The sequence below is a fragment of the Crinia signifera genome, chromosome 8 (assembly GCF_055691185.1).
Source record: "Crinia signifera chromosome 8, ASM5569118v1, whole genome shotgun sequence".
Lineage (NCBI taxonomy): Eukaryota > Metazoa > Chordata > Amphibia > Anura > Myobatrachidae > Crinia > Crinia signifera.
Genome location: NC_139224.1, coordinates 111,839,376 through 111,861,854, shown reverse-complemented (window position 1 = coordinate 111,861,854; position 22,479 = coordinate 111,839,376). Strand labels below are relative to the sequence as shown.

Here is a 22,479-nt window from a genome sequence, read left to right as displayed (position 1 = left end):
ATCTGACTCTGCACATGTTACATCTGGCCCACGTGCACTGCACATGCTCTGACCCACGTTGTTGAAAACATTGAACTACCATCATAACAGAATAATAGGCATAGTGCAACGCTAACACAAAGTCAATTTGTACACTACAAATGTTACATGAACTCAGGCCACAGCACAGCATGTTTTCCTGCATGAGTGTGTGTTCTTCTCACACATGTGTATGGGGCTTGTTCTCCTGGGCTGGCTGGTACCAGGATGTCAGTTGCTGGCCATGTCTTTGATCAACTTAGCTGATGTATGAGTCACCATAACTACTGGTTACAGCTGACTTTACAACAGTAACAGGTGTATTTGATCAGCTGTGTGTAGTGGTGCCTTGTTGACATCTGTCTTAGGGCCAGATGTACTAAGCTTGAAAAGTGATAAAATGGAGAGTGATAAACAACCAGCCAATCAGCTCTTGTCTGACAATTTTCAAACACAGCCTGTGACATGGAAGGTAGGAGCTGATTGGCAGGTTGTTTATCACTCTCCATTCTATCACTTTTGAAGCTTAGTGCATCTGGTCCTTAGAGAGATAGAGAGAGAGATATGGGGCAGATTTATTAAGCTTGGAGAAGAGATGAACTGGAGATAAAGCGGAGAAAAGGTAAAAGGAGATAAAGCACCAGCCAATCAGCTGTGTTTGAAAAAAGACAGTTGGGAGCTGATTGGCTGGTGCTTTATCTCCTTTTACCTTTTCTCCGCTTTATCTCCAGTTTATCTCTTCTCCAAGCTTAATAAATCTGCTCCTATAGAGGGAGACAGAGACAGATTATAATGTATTCATAATCACACAAAAAGCCAGAGAGATAAACACACATGTGTAATCAATTCCCTATGTATCGCATACAGAAGTTTATACAGTATTAGAGACTTACCCAGTAGCCAGCCCTCTGCCATTGATCCGGCTTCAAACTCATCAAAGAGGACTGACTGGCCGAGGATATAGGAGTCATGACATGAGCCAGGGTAGCCTGCAAACACACTCATGATCTTAAGATTGGCATCACAGACCACCTGCACGTTGGTACTTGTGCTTCTATGTCGGTTATAATAGGAACGGGCAGTATCCCGAGGTGGTCTCAGCGGAATGTGTGTGCAGTCAATAGCACCAAGCACATTTGGCATGCATGCAATGCAATGGAATGCTACCCTAACATCATGCCACTCTATCTACTGGCTTGGGAAGCAGATTGAGGCATCTATATGTGGCTGAAGGGCTTCAAGCACCTGGGTCAGGTACCTGGACAGTGTGGGCTGAGATATGCCAATGCCTTGGCCAGTGACATGTTGAAAACTGCCAGATGCCAGAAAGTACAACACAGCCAGCAGTTTGTGAAGGCCTGAGACAGCGCATGAGTCGTCTTCTTCCTTGGCACTGCCAAGACATCAGGTCTCTCAAAGCCCACACTGAAGCACCCTGATATAGCATATAGTCTGCCATGCTAGAAGTCAGGAAGTGTTTGTAGGTAGTTATTTGGCTTTTATAAGGCACACATTTGGGATTACAATGGTCTGTGATGTATTGTTAAAATGATAACACATGTGTCCCATTGAAGCAGGCGAAAGACACTTCAAAATACACCTTGCAAAGGAAGGTGTATTTTTTTTCACGAGTTTGTTTACGAATCGTAGGTGTTTACGAATCCGATTTTACAAATTCACGAATACGAATTTTTAGTAAATGGTGAAAATACGCCTAGCCAATGCAAAAATCAGGCGTATTCTATCGATGGTGTAGACTTTTCGTAAACATGCGTAATCGTATTTAAAAATACGAATACGATCTCAATATGACATGTTTCCGACAATACAAATTTCACGAATCTACGAATTTTGCACTTGATAAATGAACATTTCACGAATACGACAGAAATTCACGATTATTTCCCTACGAATACGACTTTTTTCTACTTTAAAATACGAATCCATATTAGTAAATTTCCCCCTTTATGTGGAACACTTTAAACTCCTGAAACACATTCAGTTTAAGGTGAGGTTGTTAGTGAGTTTTACCTTTTTTTCTAAACAACTAATATATATATATTTGTATCAATAGAACATTTATTGTGGAATACCTGTAATATGTTCATGGAAGTACTTACTTTGTCATATATTTTAAGATTTAAGAACATAAAAAACATATTTAAAGGCTAGCTCCACCCAAATCTAACTATTTTGTTGGAATGCAAAGAGTTAAAATAAAAATCTAATGGTTAATTACTTTTTTTATTTTATTTTATTAACCCGATGCATTGGATAACTAGGTCCAACTATCTTCCGCCTCACTCTCAAAAACGTTTGACAGTGTCTAGACAGTCAATACAGTAGGTTAACGTCAGATGGTTGACAGAAAATAGGACAACAGGGTCAAAAGTTTCACAGTAAAATGGACTTGGACTTGGGTCTAAAGGTCAAAATGGAAATGGTCACAAAGAAAGGATGACACATGGTTTTTCAAGATTTATAATGATTTGTAGGGCGAGAGTTAGGTACTTGGAGGACGGTTAGGGTTAGGTTGCTAAAGGGGACATTTAAGTTTAGGAACTTGGTGGAAGGGGAGGGTTAGGGTCACTAGAGGTGTTACTAGATTTTTGTGGGCCTACCAACTCAGAAATCCAGCCAGACTGGGAATAGCTAGTACATTTATCGTACCTCCTAACATTGTTGGCTCCTAATGCTAGAATGCACTCTCAGAAGGGGGTGGAGCCTCATGGAGCCCATGCACATCATTGTGGGTTCGTAAACAGCCATTGACTTATCACATCACTGGGCCCATGGATTAATAAAGATTGCTTTCAAACTGTTAAGGGGCCAGGACCCCTAAGGTTAACAAGTAACATATAGTCATTTAATATTAAATATATAGTCATATTAATATTTTGAAGACCGCAATAAGCACAAATACCCACATAGAAGTTTTGTACAGCTGGCTTGACAAGGAATATCTATGATAAATATAATATGTATATTTAATAGTCAGATAAATAAAATGTGCAATAAAATATATTATTAATATAAACAAACAACATTGTATCATATAAAATTCAATACAGGAAATCGACTCTAAAAATAACTATATTGATTAAAGGTCCACTATTCCCAATAAACAGCTAAAATAGGTACAAATGCTGTAGCTGAACCATAAAATACATTCAGTGATTATGGTTGGTAACCTAATAAACATAGTGTTAATTTCCCACTTATGTATAATGCGACCTATTGTAACCTTAACCCTGCCTTTCAGTAGCCTAACATCCCCCCATTCCGCCTGACACTTATCTTCCATATTAGTGCCTAATGCCTACAGCTTAAACCTAACCCCGCACCCACAGCCTAACCCTAACCACCCCTTTTTAAGTGCTTACATCTAAACCCCCTCCCTGCAGCCTAACCCTAACCCTGCCCCCCTCAGCCTAACTCTAAATTCCCAACCAGTGCCTAAACCTAACCCCCCCCCAATCCCCGATCTGACCCTTGCCCACTCCATGTACTCACTGATCGGTATGCCAATGTACTCTTAAGCTGTGTACACACGGGGGCGAAAGGGGCTGAAATCGCTGGAAATATGGTCGCAGGTGACCATATTGCCAGTGATGGGAGTGTGCCCCGGTGATAAATCGCCGGGTGCGCGCTCCCATTTTCAGACCCGTTCTAATTGCTGGTCGCAGGAGCTTGCTTATTACCTATGCTGCTCCCCCGGCAGAGGTTCACTTTCATCAGCGACCATCTCTGGTCGCTGATGAAAAGGAGAAACTGAGCAATATATTGCTCAGCCATATATTGCTAGCAATATATGGCTGAGCAATATAGCTCCCCCGTGTGTATGGGGCTTTAGAGATCCTGGAGACCACTGAGAAGTGGGTAGTACTGTAGTTGTACCATCATTTGTGGTATCGGGCAGTAGGTGGTAGGTCCAGAATTGATACATTTGTCACCAGTTGTGACACTGAGCGGGCCTATGTACTAAACCTTGGAGAGAGATAAAGTACCAGCTAATCAGCTCCAAACTGCCATGTTACACGCAGGGTTAAAAAATGAGAGTTATGAGCTAATTGGCTGGTACTTCATCCAATGTATTGCTCCCTGAAACTTAGTACCTAGACCGCTGAGCTCCATAACAACCCATTTCACCGGATCCATGGGTCTGCTCGGTTCCTGGACAAAAACGTAGGAAAGTATTTACATCAAGGATGTACTCTATGTAAATAAAACTGCTGACTGACAATGTAGTCAGCAATACGTCATAGCCTTGTTGTTTCTGTTCTCTTTAAGACTGAGGTCTGTGATGTGACAAAGAGTTCCGATTTCTGCACTACAGGACAATGGGAGGTCCGCACAGAGAAGGGCGGTATTCAGAAGACGTAATGTTTTGATGCTGTTTTTGTCTGTAATGGGCATCATTTTGATCATTATTTGCCTCTAGATTCTTTCCCAGGTAATGAAAAAATCCAAAAGCCAGTCAACATTTTATTATAAAGAAAAGCCGATTTATTTTCAACTTTTATTTATAAAGTGCCACAAGTTGTTTGCAGCACCATAAAAGGAGTAACATAAAAACACAACTAAACTAAACTAAGTATAATTCACAACAATTAGCCCTTAGATTAATGAGAGGTGTGCGAATGGTGTTACCGCACAGAAGCACAATGATACCACTACTACTTCCCTACTGATATCAGTGGTTGTCCAAATGACAGATATTTACATTGCAAATATATTTTTAAAAATGCCATGAATTACACAGGTTAGGAGCGCAGAGGCAATGCAGGATTCACATTTCACCAGAGTACCAGAGTTACCGCTTACTGGCCGGGATTTGATGGCAGCTCATATTTTTAACCATAACATAAAAAATATAGGGCCTGATTCAGACCTGTTCGGTGGGCTGCGTATACTCACAGCCTAGCAAACAAGTCAGCTCCACCTGCCGCCTCACCAAACGCCCCCCACTAGCATACGAGGGGATGTGTATGAGAACACATCCCCTTGCCTGCAGTTGCAGCAGAGAGAAATCATTGAATGTTGTGCGATGTCAGTCGCCCCAAGCAGGCAATGCCACGACTAGGTCGACATGGGACAAAGTTGACAGGTCATTAGGTGGACACAAGCATTAGGTCAACATGGTCTAGGTCGACATTCAAAAGGTCGACATGGGTTTTTTTGAGCCGCCATGTGCCGACAGGTTCTATTTCATGCCCTACCATCCATGAGGGCGTGGTGGGAGAATAAAATAGTGCCCGAAGCATGGCGAGCGCAGCGAGTGCAGCAAGGGGACGCGGAGCCCTTAATCCTTTGTCCATGTCAACTGTGTTGACAATCGGGTAAAAAAAACTGTGAAAAACCCCATGTTGACCTTTTGGCTGTCGACCTAGACCGTGTCGACCTAATGCTTGAATCGACCAAATGACCTTGTCCAATGTTGACCTAGAAGTGTGTCGACCTAGTGGTGTCGACCTAATGACTGTAGACCATCTTTAGGTCGACCATACTTTCCATACCTGTTGAACATATTTACCCTGAAAATGTATCTTATTTGTACATGCTTCTACTGAAAACTATATTCTGTGTGTATATGTGTGTGCAATCTGCATACAAAATGTTATGCCAGAGTTTTAATGACAAAGATTGTAACACAATTTGGTATGCAGATACAGACGTAATTAGGCACAGACATAGAATATAGGCATGCTGCATACTGTACATTTGTAATTTCACATTTTACAGGGAAAAATGTATAAAAATAGCATGTAGAGTACATAACCTGTTTTAAGAGATCAAAGTATCAAAGTTAGAAGTTATTTTTAAAATGTTTGTTTGTTGCAAATGTGCTCTAATTTCATGTACTTGTAATTGATTTACAACACTGCTGAATACAACTCAACCCAAAACACAGCTCTAATTATGTCTGACTTTATAAAGCTGATTTGTGTGAGACTTTCTATCTCGGAGTCTGGGCCTAATTCGGACCTGATTGTAGGGCACATTGTGTTAACATATGGACAAAACCATGTCCACTCCGCTCCATTGTCACTGCCAGAGCCTGGTTAAGTGGTGCTCTGGGGGCAAGTATCCCCAGGTCCCTCCTCCTATTTGAGAAGCCCCTTCCCCCCATTACCGGCTGCGGATCGGTCTGTATTTCCAATCTGCAGAGCAGCTGACTGCACACACCGTCGGTGACAGACAACCGCTGGTGCCACAGAGCAGTGCTGGACTTCCAGCGGCTTTCCATGCGGTCAGGTGGTTCGGTGACAGGACAGTGCAAGAGGACAGGAAGGCACACACACAGCAACAGCCACACTTGGAGAGTACAGGCTTTTCATGTGGTATAATTATACACATACATATACACACACACACACACACACACACACCCTGCAGGTACCCATTGACCAAGTTTATACTGTCTTTACTCTGTGTTTTGACAGTGTAATATTCTCCCGTGCAGTTTGGGGCCAGTAATGACAAATGGGAGGGGGCCACCCTGTCTATAGTGAACCGTGCTCGCCAAAGGTTTAATCCGGTTCTGCTATGCCTTCTCATGCAGCTGAGTTAATCTCAGTCAGGTCTTAAAGTGGTCCCAGAGAGGTGATGGAACTCATTTCCCTTGCCATGGACCCCCCCTCCCCCCAATTAGGTGGAGCCCCAGGTACTGCCAGGGTTTTCGGCACCCCATGCAAACTACGAAATTAGTGCCATACCTCTTATACTTTATAAAGGGACAGTGATCTCAAAATAGTACTCCCAATTCAAATTATTCAACACAGTAGCACAATTATATTCACATTACACCACATGTAGTGACCCTGATTCATGTTACAGGGCAAAGTAGTGCCCCTTATTCATGTTATGACACATAAGTGCCTCTTTTACATGTATGCACACAGTAGTATCCCTTGCACATAATGCCTACAGTTGTATTGCTTATACACATAATGCCCACAGCAGTAGTACCCCTAGCAAAAAATGTCCACAGTAAATGCCCATTTTATATATCTGACATATGACACATATCTGTCTCTTTCCGTCCAGCAGCTACCTCTCATCTCATTCTTCACCTCAGCAGTGTTGACAGCATGACATCACATACTCCGTGCCAGAAAAGGAAGCCGCTGGGACCGGCTTTTCTGTTGGAATTACTGTTGAGGGCTATGGTGGAGGTGAAACTGAGTTCCCCCTACCATTACAGGTGGGGGAACTCAGTTCCACCGAGTTCCCCCTCACTTTAACCCCTGATCCCAGTAGAAGGAAAAAGTAATTGTACATGCTATGGGCTGAGAATTCCCTTAGAAAAATTAGACTAATGTTTTATCTTGCAAACTAGATCTCTTCCTTTCACTTTTGACAGGAATACATGAATTTAAAGGTCAGTACACCCACAGCCGTTTTTACAAAAAATCTAAAGACTACTATGGCAAGACCATTCTTGTGGTAGGAATAGGAAATTCAGCAGGAGACATAGCTGCGGAAATCAGTCACACAGCAAAACAGGTAAAATCACTACATTCACTATAGTAAATGGCCCTTATGCTACTATGAATGAACAATAAATTAATTCTCAATGGAAGATAGGTGTCTGTGTGGGGGAGGGGGCGTACTAATGGACTGCAGTGGCACTAACATGAATGTTTCAAATGGCATTTAGTTCTACAGTGCAGTATATTGAAAGAGAGCTCAGAAATATAAAATAATACAATACTGTGCAAAACTTTTATGCCGGTGTGAAAAAAATTCTGCACGGTAATACCCCTTTCACACCAGAAAATGCAGGGACCAACCTGGGAATACAGTCCAGGGATCATGCCGGGGCATTCCCAGGTTGGCCCCTTTCACACCAGAAAATGCAGGGACCAACCTGGGAATACGGCCCAGGGATCATGCCGGGGCATTCCCAGGTTGGCCCCTTTCACACCAGAAAAGTCCCTGCATTTTCTGGTGTGGGAAGGAGGCGGGGAGGTGGCGGGCAGGAGGCAGTGGACAGTACTCACCCCGGGTGGTCAGCCCTCAGTGCAGGTCGGGGATCCACACAGGTGGTGAGCGTAGGTGACAGATCAGAAGGCTGGAACAGATGACGCAGCTCTCCGGCTGCAATGAGGGCACTGCAGAGCTACGTCATCTTTATCTGCCACCTGTCATGTCATCTGCGCCCGCCTCCTGTGCGGATCCCCGGCCTGACTGCCCACACCTTTGACCGGCAATATTTCCCAGGATTTTGGCCCGGGAACCTTTCACACCAACACTAGTCGCGGGCTGTTCCCGGGCCCAACCCGGGAATTTAGGCTGGTGTGAAAGGGGTATAAAACTGCTTTAAAAAATAGAAGTGTTAATAATTTTATAAAAATGCAAAGTAAATGTATATTTGGTGTGACAACCTTTTGCCTTCAAAACAGAATCAGTTCTTCGATGTGCTCACAGGTTTTCAAGGAACTCAGCAGGGAAGTTGTTCCAAACTTCTTGGAGCACTAACCACAGATCACCTGTGGATACAGCCAATGTTATAGGGCTTGATTCAGACCTGATCGCAGGACTGCTTTTTTAGCAAATAGACAAAACCCTCTTCAAAGGGGCGTGGCCTCAAGGGAATGCTGTGACCACGAGTCACACACCCATTTTGGTCACTATAGGGGCATGCTCAGCTCTCTTTGGGCTGCTGGCCATGCCCACAGTCCCTCCATCTCCCGTGAATAGGCGATCTGTGCATACACACAGCATTTTTTACCACTGCTGTTGAATAGCCGCCATTCTCTCTCATCCATCCAATGAAATGCCGTGGTGCCTGTAGTAAGTAGTAGCATAAAGTGGCGAGACGCGGCAATCATCAGACTTGTTCAATAGCAATAATTACACCATACATACAGTATAATCATTTGCAACATTTCAAGACTTTATTATTTCGTCATCATCAGGCAGTACAAATTAGCAATACAAAACAGTGGATGATGGGATGAGATAGTGGGGCAGATGTATGATACGTCGATATGGGGGAGAAGGGGTATTAGCGCACGTTATGTGCGCTGATACCGCTTCTCCCCCATGTATGAAGCAGCCAGCGTGCGGTAATGGACAGGGGCGCTATGCGCCCCTGTCCATATCGGCGCTGCTATCAAAATGATAGCAGGCCGAATGTATGAACGGTCAGCATCGCTGACCGTTCCGCACGAAGCTGGCTTTGGCTTCGCCAGCATCAGGCTGGCGAAGCCCTATCTAAACAGCAGGGACAGCGCTGTCCCTGCTGTCAGCTGTGGGCTGCGCTGGGGATCTCGCGTGAACAGCGAGATCCCGCGCATGCCCAGTGCGGCCGGCCGGGGGACAGGAGATAGCGCATCAGTATTAACTGATGCGCTATCTCCAGAAAGTGACATCGCTGAAGGGGGGAGTTAGCGCTCCCCCGCTTCGGCAGACAAGATGTTAATACATCTTGTCGATGTCCCTTCCTGCTTCGCCACGCTATTGAGGCGAAGCAGGAAGTATCATAGCGGCGCGATAAGCACTGCTATGATACATCTGCCCCAATGGGAGGAGAAGCAGTGATTGATGCAGAGAATTGATGAAGGGGGGAGGGGCAGTGAGTGATGCCAGGGTATGGATGACAGGGGGAGGCAGTGGGTGGCAGAGAGGATGATGGGAATATGCAGTGTGGGACATGTAGAGGGTGACAGGAGAGAGAGGCGATTGAGAGATATAGTAGGAGATGGTGAGGCTGTAGGTGACAGGATAGGATGATAGGTTAAGGCAGTAGGGGTGACTGGGAGAAGCTGATGGGTAGAGGCAGTAGATGACAGTGAAAAGCATAGAGTGATGGCTCGAGAGAGAGATGCAGAGGTAACAGGAGAAAGAAGGTGATAGGAAGAAGTGACACATATGGTGAGGCAAAGGATTATGGGGACAGATAGTGGGAGATAAAGCCAAAGGGTGTCATTCGAGGGGCAGTCCATAATGCTAGAAAATGGTTTTACAGGGGGAGGCAGCGCATGATACCAGAGAATGAATGACATTCAAGGGGGTGAAGTGGGTAATGTAAAGGTGAGGCAGCAGGTGACGTAGAGGGTCACAGGGACAGGCTGTTGGTAAAATTATTTATTGGAACATGGAGAGGAGTGGGTGAGAGGGAGGCAGTGGTTGATGGTAGAGGAAATGAGTGGCAGGTAGATGCTGAGGGTGATGGAATGGAAATGGTTGACTGGGGAGGCAGTGGTTGGTGAAGTGAGGCAGGGGTGAAAGGGAGAGGCAGAGTGTGACAGGGAGATAGTGGGTAACTGGCCAGGCAGTGAGTGACAAAAGTTGTGGGTGACAGGGAGAGGCAGATGGTGTACAGGAATAAAGTGGGTGTCTGGTAAAACACAGTGAGTGACAGGGAAAGGCAGGAGTGACATGGAGAAAGTGGGTGACTGGGGAGGCAATGGGTGACAAAGGCATTGGGGTGGCGGAGACAGGCAGAAGGTGACAGGGAGTTAGGGGGTAACATGGAGGCAGTGGGTGACAAAGGCAATGGGAGACAGAAACAGGCACAGGTGACAGAGAGAGGTAGAAGGCGACAGGGAGGTAGAGGGTGACACTGACAGTGGATGACATAAAGAGGCCAAGGTGACAGGGAGAAAGGGGTTAATTGGGGGTGGTAGGTGACTGTGGAAGCAGTGGGTGACAGACTGTTTCCAGAGTGCACTTGGTTGGTGTTTGGGGTCATATTAGTACTGTGACTGGGGCATGTCATTGTCTCGGACTGCACCTATAACACACATTTCCACTATTATTAATGAGCATTTTATATAAGGGATTTTTGTGGATTTCAGAATATATTTTTTTCACACTTACCTGGTCCACCGGCATCCACAGCGGCCTTCAGGATCCTCTTCAGCAGCATCTCTGGTCCTCTTCAGTGGCACTCGCGCAATGCACCCCTTGGACCCAGAAGAGGATCATGAAAGTCGCCGTGGACATCGGGGCATAAGGTAAATATGAAAAAAGGGGCAGGGTAAACCCCCCCCCCCCCAAAAAAAAAACCTTGAAATATTCTGAAAAGCCATGGTTTTCGAGATATTTCGTTTTTTGGAATTTAAGGATAAGGGAGGCTTGACTTGTATTTAGCAGCCAGTTTTTTTTTTTTTTTTTAAACTCTTTATTTAGACAAATAGAGCCAGGTTAACAATATGCACATAGGAATTTGCATAGCTATACGCAGATAGCTCTTACATTTCAATACAACAATACAACAAAGGTACTGTTTAGTATAGTAAGGGTTGGGGGGAGGGAAAGAAAAGAAAAAGGGTGGGGGGGGAGGGTCAGGTCTTGGATGGAAACAGTTAACAGGTGTGGGGTGGCTTCGTAGGTTCTGGGAAGTTCGGAAGCCACGATGTACAGTGTTCACGGAGATATACTATATGCGAGAATAGATGGGGGCTTTGTGTGAGGGGGCATGCAGATGGGAGGGCGTCCAGCAGCAGAGACTAGGGGAACTAGGGAGGATCCTAGGGCGGAACGTCAAAAGGGCGTCGACGGCTCCTGTGCTGGTTATGGCACGCAGTTGGAGGTGGGGATGTTTGCTAGTAGCCATGGACTCCAGATTAAGTTGAATTTTTGGGGGCAGTCGTGGAGATAATAGCTAATCTTTTCCATATTTGCTATATATCCGATATAGTTGTTTAGTGCCTGTAGAGAGGGGGGAGAGGGTGCTTTCCATTTTTTTGCTATAAGGGATCTTGCAGCAGCTAGCACGTGAGAGAAGAGTTTGTTCATGTGAGGGTCTAGATTCGGGAAGGGACGGGCTAGCAAAAAGGACCATGGGTCCAGGGCAACCACTATACCAGAGAGAGACCTCAACAGGTCCAGAACCTGGGACCAGAAGGTGACTATGACAGGGCAAGACCACCAAATGTGGATTATTGTTCCTCTCCTCCCGCAGCCCCTCCAGCATACCGGGGTGGCCGAGGGAAAGATTTTAGACAATTTATCAGGGGTGTAATACCACCTATAATACAGCTTATAGGAGGTTTCTTGAATGCGTGTGGAGATTGAGCTCTTGGCGATAGCCTCTCTTACCTCGTCCCAACACCCGTTGTCCGGGGGGGGCCGAGATCCCTCTCCCACTCCAGCTCGTGGCGGGTGCGCTCAGGAGCTGTAGTTTCTATCAGAATAGAGTATATTCGGGATATCGTCCCCCTTCTCGTCGGGTTCTCTATACACTCTCTCTCGAAAGGGGTAGGGGTCTCATATGGTCTGTTATGGTAAAGTGAATTGATGAAATGGCGGATCTGAAAGTACTCATAAAAGAGGGGTGCCAGTGAAGGGAATTTAGATTTAAGGTCATCCAGGGAGGCTAGTGAATCCTTAACATAGAGATCTGATACTAATTTGATGCCCACTCTAGACCATGATTTGAATTGATTGGGAGAACAACCCGGTGGGAAGTCTGGATTATCCCATAGGGGAGTGATAGGGGAAGGGGGGGAAGAGAGGCCATACTTAGGGGAGGCGTGGTTCCAGAGAGTGAGGGAGAATCTAAGGGAGGGAAGCAGGTTACGGATGGACTGTCTAGCTGTTTTTGCCAATCCCCACACTGAGGCGAGGGAGCGGATTCCCAGTGCCGAAGATTCTAAGTCTATCCATGCAAGAGATCCCAAAGGCGCAAATGAAGCAGCTATTTGGCTTAGGTGGCATGCTAAATAGTAGGACTTGATGTCAGGTAATCCTCGACCCCCCGACGATCTGGATAGTTTGAGTGTGTTGAAGGCTAGCCTTGGGGGTTTATCATTCCATATAAATCTGGATAAGGATGCTTGAATTTCCCGTAATACCTTCTCTGGGACTCGTATAGGGAGTGTCTGGAAAAGGTATAGAAGCTGTGGCAGGATTGTCATTTTTGTGGTCACAATCCTACCCAGCCATGAGATAATATAGGTTCTCCAGAGTTTAAGGTCCTGATTGAGTTTATTTAGGAGACGGGGGTAATTTTCTGCATAGAGATGTTCATAGCGTGTGGTAATATATATGCCCAAATACTTAATTTTACGGGGTTGCCATTTAAAGTGGAATGTAGAAGCAAGAGATGACTTTAAATCACTGGGGATATGTAGAGACAAAGCTTCAGATTTAGAAAAGTTGATCTTATAGCCAGAGAGGTGGCCATAGTCATTTATAATATCATACAGTGCATGTAGGGAAGATTCGGGATGTGTGAGTGTCAATAAGACATCGTCCGCAAAAAGCGAGATTTTAAAGTCATGGGACCCAACCTCTACCCCACGTATGTCGACTGACCTTCGGATCATGGCCGCGAGGGGCTCAATCACCAGGGCAAACACGAGAGGGGATAATGGGCATCCTTGCCTCGTGCCGTTAGTTAGCGGAAATGGGTCAGAGAGGGTACCATTAGTCAAAACTCTCGCTGTTGGGGAGGAATATAGGGCTGATATTGCTGACAAAAATTCTGCTGTTATGCCGAAAGTTTGCAGGGTTTTAAATAAGAAAGGCCATGAGATGCGATCGAACGCTTTCTCAGCGTCAAGGGCTAGGACGAGAGCGGGGGACTGTCTTTGATTTAGAATCTGAATAAGATCTATTGTGCGCCTAGTGTTATCCCTGGCCTGTCTTCCTGGTATGAAACCAACTTGATCATAGTGGACCAGATCAGGGAGAACACCATTCAGCGAGTGGCTAAGATTTTGGCGTAGATCTTAATATCTACATTTAGCAGTGAAATAGGTCTATAGCTTGCACAGTCTTGGGGGTCCTTACCTTCTTTGTGTATGATAATTATTTTAGCCTCTAGCATAGATTTGGGGAACTGGGAGCCATGTAGTACAGCGTTAAATAAAGTCTTAAGGCGGGGCAGTAAGATGTGGGCAAATTTCTTATAGTAGGAAGCTGAGAAACCATCGGGGCCTGGAGCCTTTGACGGTTTCAGGGACTTCAAGACGTTAGCGATCTCGTCTTCGGAAATGTCTTTGTTTAATTGGAGGGACGCTTGTTCAGAGAGGCATGGGAGGTTGGCTTTCTGGAGAAATGTGTCAATCGCTTCATCAGTGTGTCTAATATCCGCTGTGTTCATGTGCAGATTGTAGAGGTTAGAATAGAATGATTGAAATTCCTTATTTATAGTATTGGGGCAGTAAGATATTTCTCCTGCCCTATTTTTAATGGCTAAGATATTATTACGTGAGCTTTTAGTTCTGAGTCTAGAGGCAAGGAGCTTGTCGGCTTTGTCTCCTTTTTCATAGAAGATCTGATTTAATTTCTGAAGTGATTTGGCTGTGCGTTCTGAAAGGAATGTAGAGAGATCTAATTTGGCCTTGTTTAATAATTCCAAAAGGGATGGGGATGGGGATAATTTGTGTTGTAATTCAAGGGAATGTAGTTTAGACGTTAGTGAGGTCAGGTGGGATTCAGTAAGTTTCCTGTGTCTAGAGGCCAAACTAATGAGGTGTCCTCGTAGAACTGCTTTGTGAGCCTCCCATAAAGTCTGTGGTGATATATCAGGGGATTCATTAAGTTGGAAGTAGTCTAGTAGGTAGGTCCTGATTTGGTCTGTGTATAGAGGGTTGTGTAGAAGCGAATCATTTATTCTCCAGGCAGTTGGGGGAGGGCATGTAGCAATCGAAGCTAGTTCAGCAGTAATGGGATTATGATCCGACCATATCATAGGATGTATATCAGCTGAGGTGATTTTAAGCGAGAGATCTTTGCTTAGTAGGATCATATCTATCCTTGAGTAGGTTTTATGCATTGAAGAATAGTATGTATAATCCCTTGCTGAGGGGTCAATGAGTCTAAAGGAGTCAAAAAGTAGATGTCGTTTAAGGAGAAAAAGTAAGGACCTAGAGCCAGGGGATAGAGATCTTGGTATGGGCTTGTCAGGGGCAGAGGAGCGATCTAGACTAATATCTAATACCTCGTTAAAGTCACCCGCCATAACTATGGCCCCTTGGGCGTATTTAGAAAGTAGGGCATCGACTTTTTTAAAAAATCGTGCTTGATTTTGATTAGGGGCATAGACATTAACTAGTGTGCACAAGGTCTGGTTAATCTTCCCTACCAAAATAAGCCAGCGACCCTCTTTGTCTGCATATAGGTTGTCCTGAACAAATGTGAGGTGGGAGGCTAGTAGGATTGAGACCCCACGTTTCTTCTGGGAAGAATCGCATGCATGGAAGGTGAGGGGGTATAGTTTAGATTTTAGTTCTGGGTGTAGGGATTTCTTGAAATGAGTTTCTTGTAGAAATACAAGATCGCTCTTAGAGCGTTTAAGTGACATGTAGAGTTTAGTGCGTTTGGAGGGGCTGTTCAAACCTTTGACGTTTTGAGAGTATATTTTAAAGGTCATGGCTGAAGTTGTGGTTGACCGCCACGGATCCTCCTCTGGAATATCTCGCTGCAGCAGTGGGTTAGGGGGGAGAGATAAACAGTGTGCACGTAGAAGCCAATACAACACAACATAGTATAAATGACCCTAAAACTGGGGAGAGGGGAGAAGGGGAAGAACCAAAAATAAACATCCAGGGGTAAGATGAGGACTAAGGGAAGTGGAAGACCAGGAAGAGAAGCTACTGGTCTGTTTTGCCGGTCAGGGGAAACTGAGGGGTAGTCACTACGTGACTGAGACCGGTCCTGGGCAGATAGCCCATCTAGGGGGGCAAGGCCTGGGCAGCCCAGGGGCATGGTGAACTGTTAGGCCAGAAAATCTAATTCTGGCCCGGAGCCAATAATAAGTAATAAAATTTAACTAATTGGTGATGAAGCAATAATTTAGCTACAACTAAGCAATGTATATATAGTAGGCAAAAAATAACTGAACATAACTACTGACCAGCGTTCCAGTGTTTAACAGAAAGGCACTGTAGACGATAAACTCTAATGCTGGGGCAGTGTAACAAGACAGGCAACATACCAAATAGGCTTTTATGTCTGCTCAACATTGTGTTAGGTCCTTCTGACAGTGTGAGATTGAAACACTCAGCCGTGGGTCGAAAGTTCAGGGTGGAGGTCCAGGAGAGGCAGATATCCCCGTGGAGGGGACTTGCGACCAATCACGGTTCAGGGATTTTCTAGGGGTACGTGCTGGTGCAGATGCGCTGGAAGACTGACTATTGGGGACGGTACCATCAGTTGGGGAGGGCGTAGACAGACCCATAGATGACAGGAGGCGCTGGGCTTCTTCCAGGGTCTTGGCGGGGAGAAATTTATTTTGATGCCATATTAGAATGCGGAATGGGAAGCCCCATCTGTACCGGATATTTTTTCCTCTTAGAAGTGTGGTTATGGGCTGGAATTCTTTGCGTTTGAGCAGGGTGGCAGGAGCAATATCTTGATAGAGTTGGAGAGAGTGGCCCTGGAACGTCACATTTGGCAGTTTTCGGGATTCCCTAAGGATATCTTCTTTAGCCTGAAAGTAGTGACAGCGTAATATGACGTCCCTGGGTTGGGAGGAGTCCTGTGAGCGAGGTCGAAGAGCTCTGTGGGCTCTGTCTAGGAGTAGGTGGTCTTCTGGGGTAGAGGGGGATAGGTGTGTGAATAGTTTTTTGAGGTAGTCATCTAGTTTAGAGGATTCTATTTCTTCGGGGATGCCTCTAATACGGAGGTTATTACGCCGCGCTCTGTTCTCCTGCTCTTCCTGGCGTTCCTGTATGGATTGCATTTCTTGTTTCAAGTTTTGAAGGTCCGCGGTAAGATCAGATTGGGCCGAAACGACATCATCTATCGTAGTCTCCAGGTGCCCTGTCCTTTCTCCAAGATCATTGAGATCTGTTTTGAGGGCATTAACTGCTTCGCGTACCTCAGCTTGGACTGCTTGGACAGATCGTCTGGTCTCCTGCACCTCACGTAGTAGGGAGCGGAGGTCCCCTCTAGTGAGGGGGGAGTTGTCTGACTCATCTGAGTCCGATTGCTCATGGTTTGATGCAGTAGATCTTTTTTGTGATTTGTCTGCTGAGAATGCAAATCTTCTGATGCTCTGAGAGGAGTCTGAGTTCCCCTGTTTACGTTGGCCTTTAGGCATGGTGGGGATCGAGATGGGGGAGGTATGTGATGTCAGAATATAACAGTTGAGGGAGAGTCGGGATAGTAGTAGTAGTAGAGCAGAGTGTTGATTATTACGTTATGCTGGGTAATATTGACAAGGCTCCAGGCCAATAGTGTATCCTCAGGGTGTCACATTGTGGGATAACATCTTCCCAGGAGCAGCCAGGCTGCAACCGCAGGTAATTACAATGAAAAGTTTGTGAAGGGTGACGGCGGCTGTATCTGTTAGGCGTGGGGAAGGTGTCCGAATTGAGCAGCCGAGGCTAGTATGCTTGTGCAGGGGTTAGCCTGATGTTGGGTATACAAGCAGGGGTAGGAGTAAGCTTACTGTAGTTTTTCCCTGTGTGCCCCTATAGCTCAGCTGGTGGGGTGCTGCGGGGGTAACGACCGGATGGGGCCCCTTGTGGCCGGGAATCCTCCACGCAGGCTGTAGGGATGAATCACCGCCCGTGGGTTCACTGGGCCACTGCGATATAGAGGGGGTCCCAAGGACAGCGGGGCCACCCAGCTAAGCTCTGTGCCGGCCAGGTCCCAGACCCGCACACCAAGGGAGAGGGGGGGACAGTAGATGCAGGGAGAGCAAAACACCCACAGTGTCCCAGGGTTGTGGAGGAAGCAAGGGGTGGGCTCAGAGGGGGGCAGCAGGCAAAGCACAAAGTTTGTGTATTATGCAAGGAGGTTTAGAGCGATTACCTGGCCAGGGAGTACCAAGATGGCCGCCAGTCACAGGAGCCAGTCCGTCCCCACTGCACACAGTAGTTCACCAGATCCCAGGGGAGGCAGCCCCTCTAGGGTGCAGGATCTGCTGGAGGTCCCCCAGGCAGGAGCAGCGCTGCAGTGTGGAGCCCAGGTGTCAGGAGCGCTCCACCAGCTGCGGCAGGGCCCTCCAAGATGGCCGCCGGGAGATGGCGCCGGGTCCCCGTCAGCCTCAAGCCGCCTGCGATCGCGGCCCCCAGGCACCGGAGAGGAGGAGGCGAGCGGGTCTCCGCTGGAGCGGGAGGCCTGCTGGTGAGTGTCTGGCTGTCGGGAGGCAGGCAGCTCCTCCCCCGGAGCCAGACGCACGGGCGACAGCCGCGGCCGGGGAAGCCAGTTACTACAGCCCCCGGCTTAGGGAGGAAGGCAGGGCCGCAACCCGCCGGAGAGCTTAAAAGCACTCCTCGGCTCCGCAGCTCGAGCCCTCCTAGTCCCAAGCAGCACAGGGGCACTGTGGTCAGGGATCCTGGGAGAAGGAACGGAAAGTGGGCTTGTTATATGGCCCTGGCAGCGTGGGCAAGCAGGAGCCCTAGGGAAGCACGTCTTGTCCCTTCAGTGTCCAGGCCACCCAGCCAGTTTTTTTTATACTTTTCAGTACCCTAAATAACATTATCCTTAAAGTAATGATGCAATATTTTTTTTTGCATTATTTTCTTAACTGATAGTCAAACTACTAGATAGCTAAAAACGGTACTTATGTATTATCTGGGCTGCCGATTTTTTGATTGTATGCCTTAACTTAAGGCATACAATCAGATGCGATGCAATGCGATATCGCATCGCATCACATCGCATACGACCATATCGCATGCGATGCGATGACCCGATTTTTCCATAGGATTCAATGTTAAAATGGACTGAGTCCATTTTAACATGGAATTTAATGGGAAAAGGGGTCCTTTTCATACCCCTACTATCCAAGTGGGCATGGAGTTGGATATAAACCTGTGGCGAGCCCGAAGCGTGGCGAGCGTAGCGAGCCCCGTGAGGGGACACAGAATACCGTTCGCTCGCCACGCTTCGGGCTCGGTGGCTCGCTACGCTCGCCACAGGTTTATATCCAACTCCATGCCCACTTGGATAGTAGGGGTATGAAAAGGACCCCTTTTTCCCATTGAATTCCATGTTAAAATGGACTCAGTCCATTTTAACATTGAATCCTATGGAAAAATCGGGTCATCGCATCGCATGCGATATGGTCGGATGCGATGCGATGGACCCGATTTCAAAATCGGCAGCCCAGTTAGTACATAAGTACCCTAAAAACATATCACATAGAAGTTAAAGGTTTTCTAAATAGTTTTTAGTACCAGCATTAGAAAAAGCCTTAACCAAGAATAGATATCATATGCTGCTGACTCCAGTTATTTATTATTTATTAACGGTTTCTTCTATAGCGCACACATATGCTGCAGCGCATCAGTCCCTGCCCCAGTGGAGCTTTCAATCTATATTCCCTACCATATGTAATATTTGTTGGCAAATAATTAACCTACCAGTATATTTTTGGATTGTGGGAGGAAACCAGAGTACCCAGAGGAAACCTACGAAAGCACAGTTAGTGCCACGGTAGTAATTGAACTCATGAACGCTGTGAGGTAGTACTGCTAACCATTACACCGTCTGTGCTGGCCCAGTTTCATTGTAAGAATTCTTCTTGCTATATTCCAGGTATATCTAAGTACCAGACAAGGTTCCTGGGTAGTAAGTCGTATTTCCCAGCATGGATTCCCGATAGATATGGTCCTTTCAACACGCTGCTATTTCTGGATCACTAATGCTTTACCAAATAGTCTCTTATCCATATTGAATGAGAAGCTAATGAACAATTGGTTTGATCATGCAAATTATGGATTACAGCCTGGAAACCGGTAAGAACCACTGAAAGAACCAATGTGAGATACCGATTTATTATGTACTCAGGTACTATTACACTAATATTATAAAGAACTAAACCATAAATAATAGAAATAACCAAACCATACTAAAAAAAGGAAGTGGAAATATACTTTATCAATTTACACAGATTTTTTTTAAACCAACAGATTTTTTAATAATAATAATAATAATAATAATAATAATAAAAATAATAATACTGATGATGATGATATTATGTATTAATATTTTATTAGATTAATAAATCACAATTTTTCATAAAAGATTTAAATGCACATTGAATACAAGTAATTATTAAGAAATATACAGAATATGGGGGATCTTCAATCTCCCGCCGCTATTCCCAACAGGGGAAATAGTGGTGGGGCCCTATTCAATGCTGTCTTCCCCGACAGCATTGAACAGGGATCTCGGCAGAAAGGGTCCGACTTCACAAGCAGTCGGGCACGTTCTGATGAGAACAGCCAGGAATTGACGAGCTCCCATCTGCTTCTCATGGCCACGCCCCCTTTCACAGCACTCGGCAGATGGGACATTGAATCCCACCTGCCAAATCTGTGTTGAGCCGGCCGACAGTCGTGACCACCAATTGAATATCCCCCTAAGCCTTAGTTCAATTAAGACTAGTAAATATGAAAGAAATTACATTTACTAGGCACAGATTAGAGATCAGGCAATATTCTGGAACAATTTTGGCATAAGATTTTAATTGGTTTAGTCCAGGGGTCCTCAAACTATTTTGCTCTAGGACCCCATCAGACAATAAAAATAATTACAGGACCCCAGCAAGCTACTGCAGAAGGTCATCACATCACTGTAGTCAGCAGACAGCACATACATGACAGCATAGTGGAGGCCCAATATGATGGGAGGAGGCTAAAATAACAGACAATTCAACAGACTCCTTGAGTCACTGACTGAGATTAGAACAGTCATCAGCCTGATGGTCAGCAACATGGAGTCATGACCCCATGCTGAGCAGGTCGGGACCCACTTTGGGGTCAGGACCCACAGTTTCAGAACCGCTGGTTTAGTCCATATGTGGAAAGAACAAAAACAAAATAATATATAAATGTAGTAAATCATACAATTTTAAAATGCAATAAAACATCAACATGAATCATGTCTAAAGTGTCCACCACTTAAGGAAATTTGATCATAAACAATCCAACAGCTGAAGATGTGTTCCTGTGCTTAATAGAACCAAAATAATATGGAGTCTTTAGCTCCATATTACATACTAGAAGCCCTCTCAAAGAAAATGCTTCGAAAGCTAGTCTGCTACCTTGTGATTGCCTCTGTGTTTGTGCATGTGTGATAGAGAAAGAGATGTAGTTTCACTCGCTGCCAACAGATGGCAGTGTTTCGGATACATAAACGGACACTAGATATATATATATATATATATATATATATATATATATATATTTATATATACAGAAGTACCAACACACTCGCCATTCCTAAGAATGGGGTGCATATATATATATATATATATATATATATATATATATATATATATATATATATATATATATATATGATAAAATATTGTTCTCACCTGTCTAGAAGGGATATAAATTAGAGGACATCTGGTGTCATACCCTCAGTATACAGGATGGACTCCTCATATGAATAAAATAACAGTAAGTAGTAAGAAGTAAGTAGAACAATTATAGCTTACCTTGGTGCTGTGTTCCCCCAGTATGGTGATCTGTGTTTCCGGCAGGGATCACCGCGGTCCCGGCGCTTGGAGATGTCATCTCCAAGCGCCACCTCCGTCTACACTGCGGGTGGGCACCGCAGTGTAAACGGTGTAAATCTCGGATCCGGCCCGGCTTGGATCCTTCCGTACTTGTTTTCTAGCAGGGCTCCCAATTTCAGGGTGGGTGTGTTCTATTCACTACAGGCCTAAACATCACCTGTTTACTTGTTATGTGGTGCACAGCAAAAATTCAAGTCATTTAATTGAAATATACTGTATATGTGCATGCGTACATCAAGTCTGATTTCCTTTAAATAATAACAAATGTAATTTCTTACAGATCTTTATTAAAAGAACCCATCGTCAATGATTATCTACCCAGCCAAATCCTATGTGGAGCAATCAGAGTAAAGCCAGAAGTTCGTAGATTCACTGAATCAGCAGTCGTCTTTGAGGATGGGACTGTAGTGGAAGACTTAGATGAGGTTATATTTGCTACGGGGTACAGCATCTCATTTCCATTTCTTGATGACTCTGTCATTAGAGTTGATGACAGCAAAGTCACGCTTTACAAGAACGTTTTCCCAACACGTCATAAGAAACCAACACTAGCTATCCTAGGACTTGTTCGACCTCTTGGATCCATCCTACCAGTATCCGAACTTCAGGCCCGCTGGGCAACCAGAATATTTAAAGGTTTGCATAGATATGTAATTAGATATTTTTCTGCCTCACTGTCTCCTAGACTCACGATTATGGGCCCCATTTACTACTAATCACTTATGCGTTCAGTACCAGTTTCCCCATTATGTGCAGTATCTGTGCACGTGCAGAATGGGTCCTGCGATCGCAGCGCACTATAGGAAACACCTGTGCCTGACTGACAGGCAGCGACATTTGGGGGAAAGACAGAGCCAAGGGCTGCACTGCGATGACCAGCCTGAATAGGCTTACTCAGCTTGCCAGTGAGGGGACCATCACGACCGCTGATCCCAAATTGCAATTCTGGTTGCAGTTCTCAGATCGCAAATGCATCAAGGAGGCGTTAAAACACCTCCAACTGCTTTTACATTTCTATATTG

General features: G+C 45.3%; 1 pseudogene across 1 annotated transcript in view; it reads left to right on the top strand.

Moving 5' to 3' along the window:
• The window catches only part of LOC146026378 (dimethylaniline monooxygenase [N-oxide-forming] 2-like), a 65,918-nt pseudogene that overhangs the window by 25,133 nt on the left and 18,306 nt on the right, over positions 1-22,479 (top strand). Inside the window, exons 4-8 of the transcript XR_014454438.1 lie at positions 1,986-2,026; positions 4,309-4,471; positions 7,382-7,524; positions 19,468-19,667; positions 21,738-22,093. The product of XR_014454438.1 is annotated as a dimethylaniline monooxygenase [N-oxide-forming] 2-like (transcript). The remainder of the gene's footprint in view (positions 1-1,985; positions 2,027-4,308; positions 4,472-7,381; positions 7,525-19,467; positions 19,668-21,737; positions 22,094-22,479) is intronic.